Below are 20616 nucleotides of genomic sequence, written 5' to 3'. Positions count from 1 at the left end.
TTGAGGAACATACCTGTGTCTTCTCTAAACTTGGGTAGAAACTATTGTCTATTATGCTTGGCAATGCCAGTTGTATTTACACATGACTGATAAATACCATCTTAGTCTTCACTGATAGGAGACATTGGGCAACTAGAAGGGACTTTAATATTACCACAAAACAGCTACTTTATAGCACAGTGTATTTTATATTACCTTTATTTCTCTCTCTAAAAAATGATGAACAATAGTAACAATTTTTAAAGTATGTGAACCTAGCAACAAAAGTTTTAAAAATAAAATTCTAATATATAAATCTAATCACATAGGCTTAGTCAAGTGTATCACTGTTTTTATATTAGCATTTTGTTCTATTTTAAATTTGTTTTGTGTTTTATCCAGTGTTATATGTCATTCATCTATCTATCTATCTATCTATCTATCTATCTAATCTATGTATGTTTCAATTGATTTTATTTCACATATTATGACAAAATATCTTATTATACAACGTGGAATTATAGTATTTTTAATGTATGCAAGAATAAGCATATAATTGAAAATGCATTTCGTGTTATGCTGTGGTGTATGTGCAGCTTGTGAGTACTTACCCTCACCCACCTCTACCAACACACACATGACATTTAATCTATTTAATACTGTATATGCTGGGAATTGAACACGGTTTTTATTTTCAGTGGCAAATTTGGATATTTAATGGCTATTTTCTAAAATGCTATTTTGAAAAAGATTCAAATGGCTCATCCAACTGCCATGCAAGAATACATGCATATTAAAGGATACTATGGTCACAGTAAAGGGAAATTGCTGGAAGTGTATTTCAATTAACTATATGCAACGTAGGTGCATATACTGTTCCATTTCCTGTGTGACTGAGTGGGTGTGTATATAGTTAGTTTATTTTCAGAAATGATCATAGAGATTAGTAATAAGGAATTAGGGAAAATAAGGAAGAAAGAAAAGCCAATTTAAAGGTACATCATCAAACTGGTCATCATTATAGCTACGCACCTAAACCTCTATTTCTGAGAACATTTAAAGACTCATGTGGAATGCACCTCAGCATTGTCCATCCTGAGGACAAAAAAGGTAGTACCCAGTTCTTCTAACACATTAGTCCAGAATTGAGCATGGATTGTTATTGCCTTTGATCTTCCAAGTTTGTACATTCATGGGGTTAGGTTCCTCCAGATATTCCATACTTTGACATTAGAGAAATCCTAGGACAGTAAGAGAGAGAAATATAGTTTAGCTGAGACAAACAACTCTAACTTACAAAGCTTGTTTTTGCAGCAATGGCTGGAATAGAAGCTGGACCCTGAGAGATGGCTGAAATACAGAGGTCGAGATAGATGATAGAGAGATAGATGATAGATAGATAGATAGATAGATAGGCATTTATATCCTTATATAGATAAGACCTTATATGCAAGCATTTGTTTCTACCCAGTCTTTTTCCAAAAAGGATTCATCAACATTTTAAAGTACATGTGTATGCATCCCTATATGTACATACATGAATGAAAATGATTTTCCATGGGAAATGAATGATTTCCCTTGTTTTAAACCAATGTGAGCAAACATTTCAGATAATACATTAATTTAAAATGTGCAAAGTATATCATTATTATCCAGGGCCATCTTGGTACAGTCAAGCAAAGAAGCCAAACAAGTGAAGTAACACCAATTCAGAGGCTGTGTTTAGGGTCAGAATTCTTAACTCGGTGGAAAGATCCTGGAAAGGCAGCAATGATAAATAAAGCCTAAAGCCTAAAGGCTTTGCAAGCTATAAAGTCTCCAAGTCTCCATTGGAACTACTCAGCTCTAACATTATAGGACAAATGCAGACAGAGAAAATAAATAAATGAATGTGTGGCTGTGTCTCAATAAAGTTTTATTTACAAATGCTGTTGATAACTTCCTGACCCCTAGTTTTAATAATGAGGAAAATAATTTTTGTAATATGAGATTACATATGTGTATACTTATATATATTATATATAATATGCACATATTTGAGGTATGTATTAAATTTTTTGATAAAAAGTTTGGAAAATAGAGATAACGAACAGAAATAACTGGGCATGAGCTGAGCATGATATGTTAAATCCTATCAAATAAAAAGAGAGTGAATAGAGGTCATGTGCTGAGAGCATAGCAAATAACATTAAGATTGCAATCAGGAAACTTAGTCCCTAGTCCTTTTTCTGATACTTCATCTTTGTGATTTTAGGCAGAATGCTTCAATCATCTTTGCTTAAATTTCATCATTTTCAAAATGGGAACAATATTAGAAACTTCCAAAATGGTTGTGGAAGTTAAATGTAACCGTGCGGAAATGCATCAACTTTGTGCCTGCCATACAATAAGCATTCAATAAACAGCAGTTAAATCTCAATCAGAGAGATTACACAGAAGATATGATCATTTCTGTCACCGAAACTGACCTGTATGCCCACAAATTTTGTCTGTATCTACAGCAATAAGGCCATTTTGCCTAAAATCACAGATCAGCTGTGATTTAGTCAGCTATAGTACCGCCTGTCAGTGGTGGGACCCTGACCCAAGTGTCACAGAGGAGTGTCTAGGTAGGAATTCCCGTACCCCAACAGCACGAGGTAATATTGGAGGCTTCTCTTCAACATGAAATTCTATGATCATGAATCACATCTCTTTTTGCTTTTAAAAAATGTAATTACCAATAATATACCTTCTAAGTTTTGATAATAGCTAAGTTCAAAGCTAAAACTACCTAAAGAGATTTCAAAGCAGAAATATTAGCAAGCAATTTATTTTGGCAAGTGGGAGCATGGCATGTCCCATCCTTAAAGAGAATTGCCTACTTGATCTCCTTCCCTAAGAGATAGGTAACAATGTGGCTTTCTCAAAATGAGCTCACATCCTGGGGGGAAAAACAAAAACAAAAAAACAAACAACAACAAAAAACCTTTTCCAGGAATATATCAGTAGGAGATGGGATGCCTCATTAATTTTTTCAATAGAGTCAGTGGGTTAGGCGCAACATCTTTTAGAATGAGCTTTAAACTTCAATATCATGGAGTGAGAATTCATAGTTGCAACATTCACTTATCAAGGATCAATAAGCTTCATTCTGAAAACTCTTCCATCATCAGCAGGGAGAGGAATCTCCCTGCAGTTGCTTCCTTTCTTGGCTGCAGTTTCGGAGTGCCCACTGTTTAAAGGAATAGTGTAAGCCTCCGCCAGAAGTGAGTGCAATTCAGCATGAAATCATTCTTCTCACAACATCACTTCTGTGGGAATGCATCTCCAGAGTCATTAAGAGTTTACGGAGTGCCTCTTAGGATGCTGCTTACGTGAGATGTGGTGAAGAGATGCAGAGACATAGGTAGGAGGAGGGAGGAGCTAGCATCACCCTAATTTAGCTAGATCAGGGAAACATTTCAGTAGAACCTTCCAGGAAGTGTTCTTATTACTGTACTGTCATTCAGTTATTTAGGTGATTTTCTTGTGATCTGATAACAGTTTTTCATTCATCAATTTAACCAACATTCACTGCCACTTAGTCTGGTTCAGATCTTGGATGAATAGAGAATTAACATGATAAATAAAATGCCATCTCTTTTTACAAGGAGTTCATATTCTATTTGAGAGGAATACATGAATTACGGATTATAAAATCCACCATGAAGATGGTTATGTAATGGAAGCATCTGTTTGCTATGTATCTCACTCTCTATGTGAACATTTCTCAACAAATAGACACAGATAAGGAAGGGGACAATATTTGCAATAGCATTAGATAATGTTAAGTTCACAACTTGTGTAGAACCCCCGGTGTTTGCCTCCTTCTGCTAATTTATTCACTTGACTTTTCTGGTTTCTCCCCTTGGCTAATTCCTTTGGCTCTATAACTCAGCGACTGTGATCCTCTCAATTTGAGTTTCAAATATTTTTTTTTTCTGATTTCAATCTTGGCACAGTTTCATGCAAATTTTTTAAGTATGAACATGTGGATTTATATGCCAAATTTTCTGGGGAAAATGCAGAGATACATTCATCCAAGGACTCCCTAAATTCATCCATCTCTACTTAAACTTATTATATTTTAGAGGTTTGGGTAAATACACATGATGTATAGAATTATAATCTAACAATGTTCCCTAGAGTCAGTCAAGTCTTCCCAGAGGAGGAAGAATTTGAGATGAGACTTAATAGACAAAAGCATTTTACTACATAGATAAGTTTAAAAGAGCATTCCAGATGGAGAGATTCTCATGTTCAATTGTCTAGAAAAATACAAGTATACTTCAAAAACCATAAAGTCACTGGGAATTGCCAAATTATCAAGTCAAAGATGAAGTGCTTAGGGAGACATGGTTATATATTGTGAAGAAGCTTCTATATTTTGATAAAGTTTCAAAATATAATACACATTCTTATGAACAACTAAGGAATGCCAACAGGACCGTTAATTGACCAACTGTAAGAGTCATCAATTCAAAGAAGATAGATTTAAAAAAAAAAAAAATCAGAAGCAAGAGACAATGACCAGAGTCTAAAGGTCAAATGACAAGGGTCTGAAATACAACACAGTTGTTAGGAATGGAGGGCATGAACAAAGTGGGTTTTGAAAATATTATCTGTGGAGCCAGTGTCATAATAGCAAGTTGGCAGCACTACATACAGATTTGGAGGCCAGAGAGAATCTTGAAAACCTTTATTTGAAAGTTATCTGCATGGGCATAATAGCTGAGACCAAGGGCATCATTCAGATTAAGAGGAATATCTTGAGTGAGAACAGCATATCAGGGGTACAGTCTAAGAATTATGAGCCACCATTCATTCAATATTTATTGATAAACCTTTTCTAGGCCTAAAATTGGTATATCCTCAAGCCTCCAACCAAAGAGGGGTGGAAGCGTTGCAAAAAGAAAGAATTTCACATTTATCATATTTGAAAATAGGAACAAAATACAAAAATACCAACACCGAAGTTCACTTATTCATTCATCAGTTTATTTTGTTAGATACTATACCAGGCAATTTGGATACAGCAGTGAACGAACCACACACTTGCCTCTCAGCCTTTTCATGTTTTCCGCTTGTTTTTGCACTATCACATGACTTCACCAAATTATAATCTCTGGCACATGCTGTTGACACTTGTGGACTAATGGGTGCTATAATCAATAACTAGAAAAATAAAATCTGACAACATAATGAGGATTATGAGAGAGACACAAAAATCTGCATTGCATGTCTCAGTGCTGGGGTTATGTGGGTAAATCCATGCATTCAAATAAAAACTTACTTTATCTTCTGAGGTAATTTGCCTCTTGAGAGAGAAAACCAATCGATTGGGAACAGAGTGAGTATGATTTCAATTGCATTGTCCTTTAGACTTCTACTAGAGAAGACAGTTGATGCCATAAGTGATTATAATGTAGGCTGGATGTTCACCCTCATGACATGAATACTCCAGTGTGTTCTATAGCTAAAAATCATGCTCTTCCAGGATACAACTTAACTGACATTAAATAAAAATCTATATGAACTGCTTCTAGTTGTCTCTGTTATGACATAGGTGCAGATTTTATCCTATTTCAACTCCTACTTATGAAAATGATACTTTGTTTAATGGAAAGAGGAAGAGAAGGAAGAACAAGAACAATAACAACAAAATGTTGGTTGATTATTTTGCCTGACTGGATACCGTCAGCATCTGTGGTCTTCCAAGCATAGTCTAATATCATGTAGTAGGGATGTTTCATTAAGACGTGTTGGAGTAAACTTAAGACAAATGAACAAGCCCAGGTTGCTGGGTTTCAAATTTCAAATTTCAAATTTGATAGCAAATGCAATTCTAAGTTAGTACTGAGTGAGAGGGTTTAGTTATCATCGGGGAACCAAGAGGTCCTAGCTAAGGAAGGACACCGAGGGAAGGAAAGTCCAAATGGATGGCATATCTCAAAATCCAGAGAGACAGGTGAGGTAGAAATCTGTGGCAGATGATAGCACTCCAGCATGAGAGAATTGCCAGCTCTCCTAAGACTATGTATTTGGTGGGCATTTTTGCCTCTTTGCTTTTCTTCCTGTGTGTCTCTTTGTGTGTGTGCATATTTTGGGGGCAGAGAAACAACAAGAGATGCAAACAGATTTCTCACATCAGGGTCGGATTTTACTTATTTTATTTTATTTTTAAATTATTTTATTTATATTCATGAGAGAGACACACAGAGAGTGGTAGAGACACAGGCAGAGGGAGAAGCAAGCTCCTTGCAGGGAGCCTCATGCAGGACTCGATCCTGGGTCTCCGGGATCACCCCCTGAGCTGAAGACGCTCAACCGCTGAGCCACCCAGGTGTCCCTAGATTTTACATTTTTTAAGTTTGTTTATTTTGCTTGTTTTTGTTTGTTTTTCCAAAGATCACAGCAGTAGGTCCAGATCAGGTATATAGGATAATTAAAATGTTAGATTAAAAGATTAAATTTCAGTCAAAACAGAAACACATCATGTTTGGAGCAGTATAACTGTGCGGTTTCAGTTTCTGTACATGTGAGCTTTGTCTGAATCCTTTTTTGATCCTAAAAGAAAAGTTAAAACAAAAAGATGTTACCTCCAAATAGTTCTAAATGGCATTATGTAAACAAAGTGTTTGGTGACTGGGTCTATCTATTTATCATCTGTTTATCCATCCATCCATCCATCCATCCATCCATCCATCCATTATTGTCAGCATCACCATTATAATTTATTTTCCTTTTAGTGCAGTATCTTAGGGAAGAAAAAAAAGCAAAATGTTTGATAACTTTAGAATATAGCCAGGTGACACTTGGGTAGATATACTATTTGAACCTTAGTTTCTTGTAAATAATGTTATTTGGATGGTAGATGTGTTTGTATATATAGCATTTATCACATCAGATAGGTCTTTTGTGAGGGATTTTTAGTTGATTTCTGCTTTGAGGACATATCAACATACTTTTTTTCATATCACCAAAGAAGTGATTTTAACCCAAAAAACCAGGGGGTGATTAAGTTATGGAAAACTGGAAAGTTAATATATTTATTGTATTACCCTGAACTGTGGGATGATGACATTTATAAAATTGATCCTTAATACAGTCATTCTGGAGGCTTCTCGGTTTATGTAGATGTCTTGCATTGTGCCAGCACTCTGGAAAGACTACATGCATTTTCTGTGAAAGAACAATATCAGTGCTTTTCTCCCAAGGGGCCTTTACTCATCTGTTCTATGATACGTAGGTAAGGATGATTGCACAATCTGTGATTAGCTTGTGTGTGTGTGTATACGTGTGCGTGAGGCATGTTTATATCTTTCAAGAAATATAATTGAAAAAATAAGTATTATATATGTACTTGCATGTCAGAGAGACAACCAAGTTGGTATCATTGACTCTTGTTTCTTTCCTGTTCACTATTTCTCTCTATAAAAATTTAACACATCAGTGCTTCAAAGAAACCTATAGATCATTTAGTATCGGCATCTCGCACTATATTGGTGGCAAAATTAATGTCCATAAAAATAAACTGACTTGTGGTAAGTCCTATAGCAGGACTAGAATGCAGTGTGCTGAGTTATCACTCCAACTACCCCCCAAGAGCCATTTTCCTCAAAGACTTTATCTGTGATCTACAATTACTCTCTATCCCAAAAATTTCTGAGGCAACTCTTCAAGTTCTTGTGACTTTTTCTAAAGCTCAGTAACTCTAAGGAAATGAGGACAAAATTTTAATTTTTTATCATTGATAACCTGAATTAGGATGCAGCAGCATTTTATACTTTTAGAATAAATCCTGATGCTGGATGTTGAAGAACCATTCAAGCAGTTTTATTTTCTTTCTCTTGTCTTTTACTGCCAAGCAAAAAGCATCTCTAACACTCTACTAATATCTACATAGTAGTTAGCTGCTATGGAATATAAATGGATTAATGAAGAAGTAGTAATGATAACAATAACAACAATAAACACTTATTGTATATAACATAGTACTTCTATTAGTTTGCTAGGGTTGCCGTAACAGCACCATAAAATGGGTGCCTTATACAACAAAAATTTATTGTCTCTGTTATAAAGGTTAGATGTCCAAACACAAAGTGTCCACAGGTCCCTCCATCTGAGGGACGTGAATCATTCCATGCCTCTCATCTAGATTCTGGTGGTTTTCTGACAACCTTTGACATTCTTTTGTTTATAGAAATATTACTCTGATAGCTGCCTTCATCTCCAGGTGTTTTTCTTATGTGAATATCTATCTTCAAACTTCCCTCCTTGATAATGACAACACCAATCATATTTAACAAGGGTTCGCCATAAAAATCCAATTTTAACTCCATTACAGCTATGGAGACACTATCTCTAATAAGGCCACATTGTGAGTTACTGAGGGTTAGGGCTTCAACATATGAATTTTTGAGGGACACATTCAACCTGTAAAAATAACAGTGAGTAAAAGAACAATAATAATAATTAGAATTCCTAAATATTTATTAGATAATGTGCCAGATTATATCCCAAGGTATATTATACATGTTTAATAATCGCAACTCTGGACAGCCCTGGTGGCTCGGGGGTTTAGTGCCACCTTCGGCTCAGGGCACGATCCTGGAGACCCAGGATGGAGTCCCACGTTGGGCTTCCTGCATGGAGCCTGCTTCTTCCTCTGCCTTTCTCTCTCTCTCTCTGTCTCTCATGAATAAATAAATAAAATATTTTAAAAAATCACAACTCTGAGAGTAATATACTAGTAGCATAATTTTATAAAAGGAGATGAGGAAAGTTGATAACTTTTCTAAAGTCACATAACTAGCAAGATATTTGTTTGCAAATGATGGTGGATTTGCTCATCAACTCACATTTGGCGGACTGGAAACATTTCAGTTGTCATTGAAGATATTTAACTAGAATCTAGTGGGTAGAGTCCAGGAATGCTGCTAAACCTAAAATGCACAGAAAGGCATCCTTGCCCCAATAGCTAAGAACCCAAAATGTTAACAATACCAGGGTTGAGAACTCTTGGTATAAGAGTATATAATCCAGGCCTTGAAACAAGTCAGACTAACCCTGAGACCCATGTTCTCAACTATTAAAAGACAAAATCAGTAGTAGGAGGACTTCTTGCCTGAATAGGAGCTAGAGTTCTGAGTTTGTGTGTAAGTGGTCAGGAGAGCATAAGTAAAAATGTGGGAGTGGTGGCCTACTTTTCCTTAAAAACCTCATTGGCTTTTTTTATTCTAACACTATTTTTTTAAGTCTATTTTACTGTTTCAATGTTAGTAGTAACATAAATGTTCAGGTGATATTGTAAAAATGCAGAAGAGCTGAGAAATAGAAACCACCCAATTATTTAACTACACAAAGCCACCCATTGGATATATTTTATTTCTTTCTCATCTCTTTCTTCAGCACTGATTCTGATGGCTTACTCATGCATGCTGGAATTTAGTGCCTAATTAAAAAAATAACAGTAGTACATGGTATTATCTTATATGTGAAATCACTACTTTAAACAAATTCTTTTAATTTTCCATATACAAGTTACATTATTTCTGTGTAGTAAAATGCCTTAGTCATTAGGTGGTATCCATTTTTTTTTCTTTCTTTTATTTTCCGTTTTTGTCTTTCCATCTTCCTTCCTTCACTCTTTAAATGTAATTTACTTATTATTACAACATTAGTAAAATCTTGTACCTACCACTCTATAAAACAGATTGCCAGAATCAGGATTTAAAAAATAGTATGAAAAGTATTCTTGGGATGCCCGGGTAGCTCAATTGGTTAAGAGTCGGATTTTTGATTATGGCTCAGGTCATGATCTCTGAGTCATAAGAACCAGACTCTCAACAACATATTAGTAAATTGAATCCAGCAATATGTTAAAAAAAAATCATTCACCGCAATCAAGAAGGGGTTATTTCTGGGATACAAGGGTGGTTCAATATTCACAAATCAATCAGTGTCATACATCACATCAACAGGGAAAGGATAAAAAACATATGATCATTTCAGCAGATGCAGGAAAACCATTTGACAAAGCACAATGTCCATTCGTGGTGAAAATCCTCAACAAAGTAGGTTTAGATGGAACATACCTCAACATAATAAAAGCCACACGTGAAAAAACACACAGTTAACATCATCCTTAATGATGAAAAGCTGAGAGCTTTCCCCCATGATCAGAAATAAGACAAGGATGTCCACTCTCATCAGTTGTATTCAACATAGAACTAAAACTCCTAGCCACACCAATCAGGCAAGAAAAAGAAATAAAAGGAATCCAAATTGGTTAAGGAGAAGTAAATCTTTCACTAATTGCAGGTGACGTGGTAGCATATATAAAGCCCTAAAGACTCCACCAAAAAACTACTAGAGCTGATAAATTAATTCTGTAACATTGCAGGATACAAAACCAACATAAAGAAGTCTATTGCATTTCTATAGACTAATAGTAAAGAAGAGAAAGAGCAGTTAAAATAATCCCCTATGTTTATTGCAGAATTATTTACATTAGATAAAATAAGAAAGCCACCCAAGTGTCTATCAATAGATGGATAAAGATGGGTGTGTGTGTGTGTGAGTGTGTGTGTGTATGATTACTCAGCCACAAAAAAGAATGAAATTTTGTTATTTACAATGACATGGATGGACCCAGAAAGTATAATACTAAGCAAAATAAGTCAATCAGAGAAAGACAAATATCATATGATTTTACTCATATGTACAATTTAAGAAACAAAATAAATGAACAAAAAAAGACAAACCAAAAAGCGCTCTTAACTATAGAGAACAAAGAGATGGTTACTAGAGGGGAGGTGAGTGGAGGTTGGGTTAAATAGGTGAGGGTGGGTACTTACACAATGAGCACTGAGTGATGTATAGGATTGTTAAATCACTATATTATACACCTGAAACTATGATAACATTGTACATTAACTATACTGGAATTTTTAAAATTAAAATTAAGAAGAGAGTTAGGTAAAATTACCACTTACTGAAATGACAAAGTGACAGATAAAGAGAAAAGAGCAGACTAATTTTTTCAACAAATTTGGCAGATGAAAGAGTTGTAGCTGCCATAAAACAGAGAGAGTTAAACATGAATGGCTTCTGAGGAGGAAGACTATTGAAACGTTGAGAAATCTGCCCTGCAGAAACCTTGAGGGGCTTAGAATTTGGAGGTGAGGAAGGTGTGAAAACATGGGGATTCTTTATCTATGTGTATATATACATTTTATATATATACATATATATATATATATTATTTTCTTTTACTGAGCAGTTGATATCTCTCAGTTTTCCTTTCATGCCACACTCCTGGAAGATTACTCCTACATCCCCCACTGATTCTTCCTTCTCACCAGAGAAAGGAAGCTTGCTATATAGAAATATTTAATCAAAAGATCTACATTCAGCCATGCTAGGCAAAATGCAAAGCTAAGATCAAAAGAGGGTAAGACAGTTAAAGAAAAGTAACAAAATTAATAGTCTATATATTATATTATGGGATGCTTTCCTCATTATCCATCCTAATCACAGAAGTTAGGAAGCATGGCTTATGCATGCCAAAGCAAGCAATTTGAATGGTTCCAGTAAATAACTCTACATGATATCTCCGGACGATGCCAGGCATCTATATGCAGACAATAAACAGAAGATCTCTGACCGTCTCTGACCATGGGGAAACATGCACAAGTGTTAGTACTTTGTTGAATTGACAGCCAAGAATCACCAGATATTTCAGGAAATCTTCTAACATTAAAAATATCAATATAAGCAAACAGAAAATGATAAAATGCAAAGAATAAATAAAAGGCCAAAAACCTTAAATACGAAAATGTTTTATACATAAATAAAATAAAATTATGGATAAATTATGTCCTTAATCATTAGAAAGTTTGAAAGATAGCATTGAAAGAATTTACAGAGTAAGCCAAGCAGAGAGATATGGAGAATAGAAGAAACAAATAAAAAGTTTGATCGGGAGGCTCAACATTTAATTTAACAAGTTATAGACAGAGAAAACAGTGAAAATAAAGGGTAGGAAATTTGAAAGGATCAGCAAGAGCCTAAAGAAAAACAAACTTTTGCAGGCATACACCCACACCCACACACAGTAATATGCAAGCATGCACATCAAGGCATAGAACTGTGAAGTTTTAGAACACCAAGGATAAGAAAATAATCCTTAGTGCCTTCTAAAGAGACTAACAGGTCATGTGCAAAACAGTGTAAATGCACATAGTATTGGGCTTGTCAACAGCAATATTGGTTGATAAAATATTGCAGCAATGTCTTCAGAATTCTTATAAAAAGTAGCTGCTTCTTGTATTTCTATACCAAACCCAATCATCAATGAAATGACAGGAAAACACAGAAGAGCTAAATATACACTATATATATATATATATATATATATATATATATATATATACATATATATATGGATATATATAAAACATTTGGTAGGTATTCAATAAGGTGTGAATTCAGCTCTTTTTAAATAAGCTTTTTGTTATGGTTATGATATCCTCATTTATATTAGAAGCTACTACTACCCTTTATTCAACATCTAGTTTACATCAGTCACTAGGCTAGAAGCGGCTATTATCTGATTCAATTATTACGGCAGCATTATAAGGGAAGTACCGATCCTTAGAGTAGTTGAGCAACTTATCGAAGTTTATGCCACAGAGTTAGAAAAGTTAGGATATGATACTAGATCTGATTCAAAACATTCGTTGGAAGCAGAGGGATACACAGCACTAGAAAGCATTGAACACCCCTTCCCAGAAAGGCCCCCATCTACTTGTGGCACAAGTAGGTGCCACTTGTAACAGTAACTCTTTCTTTCCTCTTGGTCTAGGGGCATCACTCCATCAGGTAGAGATTCCCATGATGACACGATGCTGAGCTGACAACCATCTATTCGGATAATTTTTCTTTGGCTATCTATCTGTCTATCTATCGATCGATCGATCTATCATCTATCTATCATCTCTATCTATCATCTATCTATATCTATCATCTATCTATATCTATCATCTATTATCTATCATCTATCTATCATCTATCTAGGCAGGAGGGAGGGTGGGCATCTAGCACTCTTTCGTCTACTTCAAATTCACCATACTTAAAGATAACCCAATAAATATGGTTGGCACCAATGCTCTATTATCTATAACTGTCTAGAAACAAGGGTAGTCTGCTCACAGAGCATTATCAGCTCATCCTCTCTTCAGCACTCATTCAGGGCTAGGGTAAGCTGTGCCAGCTGGAGCTCAGCACACACAACTCATCCACTACTAATAAATTACTTTTCAGGCACTCCGTTTCTTCCAGTGAAGTCCCCATGCGGTAGTGGACTGAAATAAAACAAGGAATTCAGCCATATTCTCTTTTCCCACATACAACAAAATACAGCTTGCAATATTCTTCATAGATCAAGATTTGGTGCTGGAACAGAAAAACAAAATCACATTTCTTCCAATGGATTTTCTATTATTAAAATCACTTTATCTTCAAGTATGCAAAATATACCTTCATGCTCGGTCCCTGTTTCTATCCATACAAGGAAGAGAAGACTTGGCATTGAAAGGCAATTTAATAGAAAAGCAAGAAACAGACCTTTTATGCCAAATCTCAGGACTAAGCATGAGATAATGTGCTATAACTCACATTTTAGTATTACCGGGCCTGCCTTGTTAAGCCACCAACCTTATTGGACATCAGTTTTTGTCATGTACAAAGTGAATGGGTTGGGTGAAATCAGTATTTTTGAAGGTGGAACAGCGCACTAATATGGTGAGATAATTTGTCAAGAATCCAAAGATAATGAAATAATAATACAACAATGAAAGTAAAACTGTCAAGATTTGGAAATGGTTTACTTTAAAAAATAAAATGAATGGATTCAATTTTCCACTTTAAAAATATTTATTATTTGAGAACATTTTAAGCTGGCTCAAAAGAAAAGAGGATTTTATTATAACAATTTACACAGACTCCAAAGTACTACAGCTAGAGGATGTAGAAAGTGGAACCCTGTCACTGATCAGACATTTTCTCCATCTCTCAAGATGTACATTCAATCTTTTTCCATAGTGTGACTCTTTCTCCTGCCTTGCCCTGTGTAAGTTCATATACGGCTTAGCTCTTTATTCTACATGTATTTGAATGTTTGTACAACTTAGCTTATATTCTCAATAGAGATACCTATTAAGCTAATGAATTTTCTGGTCCACAAAGTTGCCTACGCATGGCCTGTAAACTGGAAAAATTAAATAGGCAAGAGCTGACCATCCTGATGTGGTTTCTTAATATGTAGATCTATAATTAAAATTTAATTGTAAAAAAAATTTAAAAAATAAAATTTGAATTGTGAAAAATTTGAAGTTTACCTTATCTATATCTGTGGTAAACAGAGTGATATTATTAGGATTTTTTAAAAGATTTATTTATTTATTTTTGAGAGACACAGGCAGAGGGAGAAGCAGGCCCCCTTCAAGGAGTCCAGTGCAGGACTCCATCCGGATACTGGACCCCGGGATCAGTCAAAGGCAGATGTAAGTCACCTTGGCATCCCTATTAGTTTGTTCTTACTTAGTGTGGTCATTAGGTGTTACTGTAGTGATTTATAATGTTGCTTTTTTATCCAAATAGACATTTCCCATATGTGGTGTTTGCAAATATGGTTAGTTGTCTTGCAAACAGAATGATTGGCAACCCCTAAATGTAATGATAATGATCCCTATCTTTCCTTTGGGATTTGGAGTTTTATAAGCTACAAGACAACTTCTGCAGAAGGGATATCTCAGTTGTTTTTGTTTGTCTGTTCTTTTTTCTTCAGTTCGGCACTTAGCTTGTGCCAGACATGGTGTTTAAAACTAGTGACACACAGCCGAAAAGGCTGAAATATTCTTAAGAGGTCTACAATGTGGTAGCAGAAAAAGAAAAAAATAAGCAGCACCTATGTTTTATTGTAATAACCATAACAAACTCTAATCATGGAACAACTGAGAAAACTTCAGTGAGGGATATCCTAAAGAAATAATGTGGGAATATACTAATAAGCAACTGAGTTCCATATGAGGAATGCTCTTCTCCATATGAGGGAGAATAGCACCAAGGATAGAAACATAAAGGCATAACGTGAGTAGGGTTGGCCATACAGTGTTAGAGAAAGGTCAGTTTTGTAGTTGCAAGGATGGTTTTGGGGTGGGAGACAATAAATTACCCCAATGTGCACTTAGATTAATTTCGTTGAATTAAGACGATCTGCTAAGGAGAAACTGAAAATAAAGTTTGACTTGGCTCCCCTTAATCTTCTCACAATGGATTTGCTGTCAGAATTTTGTTACCTTTTAATGAATTGAGAGCACTTTGTGTGTAATTTCATCCCAGAATTCTTCTGAGAGTCAACTCTACTGACATATTTATCACATATCCGGCCAGCTTTGCATCTTTGAGTTGCAAGTTAAGATGTCCTAAGATTGACGAGAAGAAGCTCCCTTTACAAAGAATGTGAGGGTGATTTGGCTCTTCCAGTTCTTTCCATTCTCTGCCCAAACGTCTGAAAGAAGACCGTGAAAGCTAGTAAGAAAGCCTTGTACTAGATGGAGATGCTGACTACAGATAAGGCCCTGTCTGGGAGGAGCCTCATTAAAGTCTTATTTTAAAATATGGATTTAGTAAGCATCAAATGTCCTCATGTGTAGCCCATGAGAATGTTTCCCACAGTACCACATAATCTTAAAGAAGAAATATACTAGATATATAAGACTTAAAAAAAATCATGCTCCCATATCTCCTCATTTTCTTGCACAGTGCTGGGTAAATAGTAAGACTCAATAAATGCTTCTTTAATTGATGATATTGGCAGCTCATTCACTTCATTCTAATTAAATTTCTCTCTCTAGGTGTAAAATGGCTTTTCATTGAGCACATTTCAGATAGAACTTTTTAGGCAGAAACAATGCAGCCACAAAATGAACTAAAATCCTGTTTGATTTGATGAGTGCATTTTATTATCTGCTGTTAGCTAGCAATTAGATACCAAAAATCTGAAGCTTTTGTAAACACAAGAGGAATTAAAGTAGGGCAAGCTCACCAACTATTTGTGATTTTTTTCAAAGTGATTCAGATGAACTATCTTGTTTTGTATTGCTTGCTTTGTTTTGTTGTAAAAGATTCTCTGAAGCATATCTGCTCTCTCAGAGGAACTTGGTGCAAGTGGCATATTTAAGAAAAGAGCCTCAGGATGTATAAATAGACTCTCATTTATCCAGAAGAGAATCCACTTTGGAAGATGTTCTTGCTTACCACCCACTTCAATCACCTCCCCAAAAGATCTCCATTTCAGCATCTCTGGTGAATCTGGGAAGTTCATATGTGTTTTGTCACAGCTGTGTGTGAAATATTATGTAATTAAATTTTACATTACATCAGTCCAACTGCATAATAAAATGTCATCTGGTTAATTTTGGTTTCCAAATGTACTTTATAACCAACTCAGAGAAAAAATTACATGTGATTCATACCACAAATTGTTATATATCCATGTACTAGCATATTTATGGTATTATACTGCATGCCAAATGATGCACTAAATTCAAATATGGACATGCTAATTTCCCTTGTGTTGACAATATGAAGTTCTCAGCATTATTCTTTAATCAGAACACAACCAGTTCACTGAAGTCATAAAGTGGACTTCTCCCAAATCTGCTTGCTTGCTTCCTTTTTTCAAAGAAGTAAGCTCATAAATTCTTCACAATATCAATAGAGAAATAAATATTCTTAAGAGAATATATATGGAAAATTCACAGTTTAATTACAGAATGGAATATAGGAATATTCTGGAACAAATATTACTTATCTGACTATAAATGTCTTAAATGTCAAACTTATTAGAAAATAATACAGGTAAACAAATGTCCTCGGTATGGGAAATGACAGATTTGGTATGGTGTTTTATCAGACTATCTTAACTAGATAAAAAGTGATGGTATTAATGAGATGTTTTACTGCATAATTAAAAATATGCCATTAGTTTTATTCTTTTTCCAGAATTTAGAAATTATCTAGAATAGAATAATTGTGTTAATTGTACTTATATTAGATTCTATGCATTGGGTTATTTGCTTTATAAGTGCTATCTAATTTTATTATTACCAGACCTATTGTAGTTGGTTAAACATTTTTCTCTTCCTCCTCTTCCTTCCTCTCCTCTTCCTCCTTACCCTCTTCCTCCTCCTTCTTCTTCTATTTCTTTTTTTTCTCTCCTATTTCTAACAAGAGGAAAACTGGGATTTGGTTAGGCAACTACATTTTGATAAAAGTGTTAATTAATTGAGCAGATTCCAAGATGACATGTAAGTAACAAGTTAGTGGAGAGTGTACCAAGTACCAGGTTCTTTTTTTTTTTTTTTTTTTTTTTTGTGGTACCAGGTTCTTTAAATTAAATGTATGGATTTATCAGCACCACACTACTAGTTCATTTATTTATTTAACAAATACATAAACACACTGTCAGCAGTTCCTTGAATACAATGAAAACATTGAAGCCAGTGGTACCAGGGATAGTGGCCAAAGGGTAGTTTGGGGGAACTTTAGCTACTTTGTTAGGACTCCAACATTACTGTCAGGAGGGTACCACTAATGTGTATTATAATATAAATGGTCCCTCCTGGAATTATGCAATGTAATGTAGCAGCTCCTCTTATAATTTTGTCAGTGATGATTCCCCAATCCATGCAAGATAAACAAATAATCCAAGTAATAAAAGAGTTTACTATGCAAATGTAGCCTCCAGGAAAAAATCACTAATACACAAATTGACAACTCTGAGGTCCTCTTACATGGATATGTTAGATTTGGTAATCTTAATGAGCTATTAATACTGATCAAGGCAAAATTTGTTTGGATTTTTGAAAGCTTGGAATTTTGAAAGTTTGGAAATTTACATATATTCATTCTCAATTATTTGTTTAGTCAACATTGCTTAAGTACTAAACACACCCCATGCTTTATTGTAGTCACCTGGGATGCAATTGGTAAAATAAAGTCAAAATCTATCTATTTTCATAAAGGTCTCACATGGTGAGGGGAGGGTGAGGGTTAGGATAATTGAAAAGTGTATTTTTAGGGGTGCCTAGGTGGCTCAGTAGGTTAAGCCATTGACTCCTGGTTTTGGCTCAAGTCATAATCTCAGGTTTGTGAGATTGAGCCCTACAGGAGCTCCACACTCAGTGCTGAGTCTGCTTAAGATTCTTTCTCCCTCCTCCTCTGTTCCTCCCCGTGGGCTTTCTCTCTTCCTATTAAATCAATCAATCGGGATGTCTGCGTGTCTCAGCAGTTAAGAGTCTGCCTTCAGCTCAGTGCGTGATCCTGGGGTCCCTGGATCAAGTCCCTGGATAGAGTCCCCGGATTGAGTCCCCCATCAGGCTCCCTGCATGGAGCCTGCTTCTCCCTCTGCCTGTGTCTCTGCCTCTCTTTGTGTGTCTCTCACGAATAAATAAATAAAATCTTTTAAAAAATCAATTAATTTTTAAAAATCTTTTAAAAAAGATATCTTTATAGAATATGATAAGAATTTAAGTGAAGAAATCATAAAATGTAAAGAAAGCTCCTAAGAGGGACACCTAACACCACTGGGGAATAAAAAATAAAGGCTTCCGGGTTAGTTATTCTTTATTTGTCCTCCAGACCCATTCCCTACCCTTCTCTGTTTTGTCTTGCTCTGTGCTGCCTAAAGATGGCATCTCCTGAGTTCCCATACTTTCTAACTTCTGGTTGGATTTGGCCAATGGGAGGTATCAGCAGGAGAATAAAAAAGGCACAAGAAGAGAGAGTGTAGGGATTATGTCTCTGCCTTCCTCTGTGCTTTTCTGTGGTTCTGGAAATGGCTTAATTCCCCTATGGATATAGTGGAGTGGCATTTCCCCCAAACTCCCTTTCATACCAGATTCTAGATAACTCAGTCATTCACCTTACCGTACCCATTTAGCAGTGTTAAAACCTTACTATGATCAGCCCATGTATGACTCACCATCTCTCCTTGGTTCTCATAGCCTTGTTACAAAAACTGTAAATTGTTCCTTAATTACATTCTCTTTAGTTAAATCATTCTGAATGTGTCATAATATCCTTCCAGGTTCTAGATGAGAGAGTTCCTTAAAAAAGATAAGCCCTGGATAATCTGTAGATTACAACACTGAAGAATGTTAGTGGTATAGTTAAATAAACTCCAGTTAAGATGCAGAGTGTACAGCTTAATACTGTGAGGAATTTATACTGGTCTCTCTAAAGCTCAGTCTTCCCACCTATAAAATCACAAGATCTGGAAAGTCATGAAAAAAAGTTTTGACTTTGTCCACAGCATTGAGAAGCTAAATTTTATAAGCAAGGAGTTGTCTAGTTTATTTCATGACTTCAAAAAGATTATACTCAAATTTTTGGTTCAGAGACTAATGCATATAACACTGAAATCCAGAAGACTGAGATTTTTGTTTTTGTTTTTGTTCTTAAATTTTAGACAGGACAATTTTATAAGAGTGATAAGAGAAGATCAAAGGGTTGATATTGTTTATGCAATGTTGGGTAAATGGCTTTAATCTCATATCTCTCTCTCTCCCTCCCTCTTTTTTTTTTTTTTTTTTTCATTTGCCTTCACTACACTGATAACTCAACCTATCAGGAAAATGGAAACATGGTTGGAGGCCAAGATGAGTGTAGTGTTTTTATTAATCAAGGCCTCAGGAAGCTTGGATAGAGTAAAATTGAGAATTGTTAGTGAATCGGTAACATAAAAGATAATTATAAAGACTTGAGGACTTAATAGGGATTATATTTCATATGGCAAGAACCAGCAGTCTACAACATATTCAGTTGATCTGGGGGAGCAATTATCATCTTAATGATTGGAATTAAAATAATAAATATATTGAGAGAAAAATTAGATACAAATACAGCTGTCTAGGGAAGCATCATTAGAAGTTGTGGAGAGACTAAAAATGTAGATTCTGGTAGAGACTTTATAAATATTTTAAGTTTTTGTGGAAAGTACTGTATAAATTAAGATTGAGAATATAGTTGACCCTTAAATCACATGATGTGGTATATATAAAAAATGGAATATTACTAAGCCATCAGAAAAGATGAATACTTACATTTACATCAGTGTGGATACAACTGGAGGATATTATGCTGAGTGAAATAAGTCAATCAAAGAAAGATATTTATCATATGGTTTCACTTATATGTGGAATATAAGAAACAGTTCACAGGACCATTGGGTAAGAGAAGAAATACTGAATGGGAAGTCATCAGCGAGGGAGAAAAACCATGATAGAATCTATAGTTAAGAGTCAGCCTTCAGTTGCTGGTGAGGAGGTGAATGGGAGGATGGGGTATTTGGGTGATGGGCATTAAGGAGGGCATGGGATGTGTGTGAGGTGTTATACACAACTGATGAATTATTGAATACTACATCAAAAACTATGTACTATATGCTAGTTAGCTGAATTTAAATAAAAAAAGAGAAATATTAATATAAACTTTTTAATGATAAATGTTAAGCGAAAGTCTAAATGATGTATTAGTAGTTATCACTCT

At 35.2% G+C, this 20616-nt stretch overlaps 1 long non-coding RNA gene across 1 annotated transcript in view; it reads right to left on the bottom strand.

The window, feature by feature from the left end:
• Nucleotides 1–314: 314 nt before the first annotated feature.
• The window catches only part of LOC140624408 (uncharacterized), a 223259-nt gene continuing 202957 nt past the window's right edge, over nt 315–20616 (bottom strand). The window contains exon 3 of the long non-coding RNA XR_012023884.1: nt 315–1220. This is a non-coding gene — a long non-coding RNA (uncharacterized lncRNA). The remainder of the gene's footprint in view (nt 1221–20616) is intronic.

Source organism: Canis lupus, chromosome 3, assembly GCF_048164855.1.
Source record: "Canis lupus baileyi chromosome 3, mCanLup2.hap1, whole genome shotgun sequence".
NCBI classification, from domain to species: Eukaryota; Metazoa; Chordata; class Mammalia; order Carnivora; family Canidae; genus Canis; species Canis lupus.
The sequence above is the reverse complement of the archived record's forward strand: the minus strand, read 5'-3'. Positions and strand labels throughout refer to the sequence as shown.